We start from the raw sequence: 4614 nt of genomic DNA, 5'->3' as shown, positions 1-4614 counted from the left end.
CGAATCCAGTTGTTGGGCAATTGGATATGGCTTTCTTCCTTTCTCTTTCTCTACATTTGGGGAATTAGAAAAGGAGGCGGTTGCTTTGTTGAAGCGGATCCAGAAGTACTCGAAGACTCAAGAGATTGGAGCACATGCTGCTGCTTATATCTTCACTAGAATAGGATTTGCTATAGTTAGAGGAGTGGGGCCCCAGATTGTATCTCGGCTTCCCACTAATTTTTTGTAGGTTGTATGACTTTGTCTTTTTGAGGTAATAATAATAATAATAATAATAACAACAACAACAAGAACAATAATAATTATTATAATAACAATAACATTAGCAATAACAAGAGATCTTGGTAACTAATTACCAACATCATACTTTTCCGTAACTTGGTAACTACCGTCAATAATCTTGGTAATTACCATCAAAACTGGGATTTTTTTTTGTAATTTGACAATAAGATCAAATCAAACAGCTAAACTTGACTTTAAGTCCAAAACTAACTTGGGCCCAAAATTAATAATTAAAGCCCATATTTAAATAACTCAAGACCCAATAAAGATCCAAGTTACTTATATTTTATCAAAAGAGACATGGGTATCTCTTTTTATAACTTCTCTATGTCCATAGTCCTCATTTATTTTTCAATGTGGGACTTTAGTAAAAGTTTGACAAGAATTTTTCTTTTTATAACCACTTTTAATTGATACTCTTCTTTTTTTATTTTTCAATGTGATTTGAGAAATCTCTTTGCACAACAAAATTACTCTATACTAGCTTTTTCTCACACATCTTTCTCTCTAAGTATTAGTAATGATAGCCATTATCATTCCTACAAAAAACAAATTTCGTTTCTTCAGGCATTTCAGAACGAAATAAAGGGGTTGAAGATGCATTTCGAAAATTTCAGCTTTGTGCTCGTGGAAAATCAAAGCCTAGATCGACTACGCACTGTAGAGTTTTAAGCAAGAGTTGAATATCATTGAGGCAATGCTTCGAGCATCACATATTAATAATAAAAGTATTATATATATTTTAAATAATTTTGCGAAGAAACAAAAACCTCAAATGTTTCAGCCTTAGACAAACGAATGTTCTGGGCATATCTACCTTTTTTGTATTAAAAGTAAATGAAAACCATTTTGTTACCTTACAAATAATAATAATAATAATTGATTAGGGGATTTTGCTCCCACCAATCGGAATGCGCCACGTGGGCCAATCAGGTCCTGCCAAGTGTTCCCCAATTGGACCTCTCAGGGCTTGCCACGTGGCACACGCTTATTCGTCCGCCTTGGACCTATTATGTCATGACACGTGGCATACTCCATGCCTAATGGAGAAGTCGGCCACCCAGGCCCAACTTCCGAGGGAAGCCCAATCAGCCCAAGGTTAACCTAAACCTAGATTGGCACGTTTCCCGAGGTTATAAATACCTCCCTTAATCCTCATTAAGGGAGATTACGCAGATTACACACATTAAACTCTCTCACCTAGAGAGACTCAATCACTTTTAATTTCCGCATTAATTACTCCTTAATCAAGTACTAACTTGACCGTCGGAGGCGGATCTCCAATCATCCGGAGCATCCGTTTGTTTTGCAGGTACAGGCGTCCGGTTCCAGTCTTGGAATTGTAACTCTCCCGCAGGACATCAGAAAACCCCGAAACATTTTGGCGCCGTCTGTGGGGAGAGTACTTCTGAGATGGCATCCACGTTTGTACCGGCTCCTGAAGAGAGACGTCCCCTGGACGACCCTCTAGTTCAGTCGGACCACGATACTAAGAATGAATTTGAAGTTGAAGCTCACACAGCTTCAGACGGGACCCTAAGGGCCCGACGTACCCGTCATACCGAAAGGAGGGAACGGGAACATCTTCAAACTGGAAGCGAGCCAGCAGGCGCACCGCCTGTTCGGCAGCAGCCGACTGATGGGTCTGCTCCCATCACAAGAAACGAACTCATGACCTTCATGAGGGACTTCAAGGGAGAAATTCAAGAGTTGATCAACAAGAAGCCGCCTGCTCTGGACAAAGAGCAGTCGGCTAAGAAACCCTCCACTTCACGGAAGAGGAAGCCAGTTCAAGGGCGAGAGGCGACCCCTCATCCTAAATCTAGGAAGTGGGAGCCACCTGCCCTTGATTTCACAAAATACCGTTTTCCTACTCCAGGAAATAGGAAACCTGTTCGTCATATTCAGGCGGACGGGTCGAGGAAAACATACACAGACGCTCGGCTACTGCTAGAACAGAAGAAGAGTGACCGATTGTCAGAGTCGGCCTCTACTTCAAACTTCCAAGACAGTCTGCGAAATACCTCGATGAGGCATACTCAGTCGTATCATGAGAGTCAGTCAGGCGGCACCTCCCGTCAGTCCGGCTTTCATAGCGACCAGGCGGTACCAAACTTACCGTTTGTACAACAACAACAGTATTTTTTACAGCCACCTCCGTTTGGTGGACGTGCAACAAAAAATGTCCAACCTATGGACTGGCAGCTACGGTTGCTTAGACTTGGTGAACAGCTGTCGGCCTTCTCCAAGGAAATTACTGAAGCCGCTCAGCCGGCCAAAGTGAAAAATGTATTAGTAGGCGCCTATGACGGCACTACTAACCCAGAAGACCATCTGATGGCATTCACCAACCTGATGTACCTTCAAGGGTTGGATGATCCCACTTGGTGCAAGTGTTTCCCAGCGACTCTCAAAGGAATCGCACAACAATGGTTCGGCAACCTGCCGACTGGTTGTGTAAATAACTTCAAGACGCTTGCTTACTTATTCACCTCCAACTTCGCCATGAACATCCCTGCGAAGAAGACGACCCTTGATTTAGGAACGATTCAGCAGGGCGAGAAGGAGGGGCTTCGTTCTTACATCAGGCGGTTTAACCTGATGAGAATACAGATTCAAGGGTTACTGGATGAAGTAGCCTATACTGACTTTTTCAGAGGTCTCAAAGACGGGTCGACCTTCAAATTTGATTTGGTCCGAAAGAGGGTGGCGACTCTTCAAGAGGCCTTGATTGAAGCGGAAGCCTATATACAGGCGACTGATCTTTGTAGTACGGTAAAACAGTCAGACGGGAAAAGGTCCGACAAAAGAGAAGGACGACAGAAGCAGTCGTCAAACAAAGACGAGAAGAGAAAAGAGGTCTGGGCAACTGATTCCTCTAAACAGCCGTCCCAGAAGAAGAAAAAAGAATTCAAACCATACTCCCCAAAGTATGTGTTTAACAAGGATAGCCAATTTATCCTAAAGGAAATCAAGGGACGGATCTCAATTGAGAAGCCGGTCCCCATGAAGGGTTCTGCAAACAATCGGAACCAAGAAAAATTCTGTGATTATCATGAAGATGTTGGTCATCACACCAATGAATGCATCAGTCTCATGCGGCATCTGGACCGCGTGGCTGAGCAAGGTGATCTTGACACTTATGTCAAGAAATCTATGGGGAACACTTCCTTGAAAAAGCAGTCGACCAAAAAGAATCAACAGGCCGACAGCTCCGATACAGATGATGCAGTCGTCTACACCATTGCAGGCGGCTTCTCAGGAGGCGGCCTTACTATTAGGGGCAACAAAGACAATATCAGACGGTTAGATGTAAATTCCGTTCACCAAGAACGACCCTCCAAATATTCATTTCCTGAGATTTTCATCACTGAAGAAGATCTAGGAGGGGTAAGAGGGCCGCATGACGACCCTATCGTTATTGAATGTAAAGTGGCCAACCAGAGAGTTGGCCGAATCCTCATAGATACCGGAAGCTCCTCAGATCTCATCAGTAGCAAATGTCTGTCGAAACTAAAATATCAGACTGATTGCATACATCTGGCATCCCACCCTTTAGTAGGGTTTGGAGGAGGAGTCGTCCACCCAGTGGGACGAGTGGATTTACCCATCCGCCTGGGCGAAAAAGGGGAAGGACGACACATGGTAGTCCGGTTCCTGGTAGTAGAAGAACTCTCGGCCTACAACATGATTCTGGGACGACCAACCCTGAATAATTCCAAGGCTGTTATAATCCCACCTCTTATGTTGCTCAAGTTTGAGAGGGATAATGGAACAGTCGGGTCCTTAAGGGGAGATCAGAGGATGGCCCGAGAGTGCTATCTCTCGGATGTCAAGCCCACTGTTATGGCCACTATGTCGAGCGGTGGAAAAATAGACCTTGACAATGTCAAGGAGAGTGCGCCTCTTCAAGAAGCAGGCGGCAAGAAGAGAAAGGCATCCCAGACAGGGGCCGCAAGAAAATACAGAAAATAGCAATCATTGGCAGAGGAGCGGTCAGATGAATTCCGCCCTCAGCCAGCTGGTGAGCATACGGACCTGATGTTAGATGACTCGCGTCCTGACAAAATAATCAAGGTTGGGACGACTGCTCTAAGGGACCTGGGTGACGACTTTCACAAACTATTGAAAGAATACAAGGACATCTTTGCATTCGAAGTCCATGAAATGCCAGGCATTAGTCCTGATCTGGCGGTACATAATTTGGCCGTGGATCCGAAAAAGAAGCCGGTACGGCAGAAGAAGCGGAACCATGGCGAAGAAAGAAGTCAGGCGGCAGCCGCCAAAGTTAAAAATTTACTTGATGCAGGGTTCATTCGGCAATGTTACTTC

The sequence above is a fragment of the Chenopodium quinoa genome, unplaced genomic scaffold (assembly GCF_001683475.1).
Source record: "Chenopodium quinoa cultivar QQ74 unplaced genomic scaffold, ASM168347v1, whole genome shotgun sequence".
In the NCBI taxonomy this organism is placed as follows: Eukaryota; Viridiplantae; Streptophyta; class Magnoliopsida; order Caryophyllales; family Amaranthaceae; genus Chenopodium; species Chenopodium quinoa.
Note: the sequence above shows the minus strand (reverse complement) of the source record.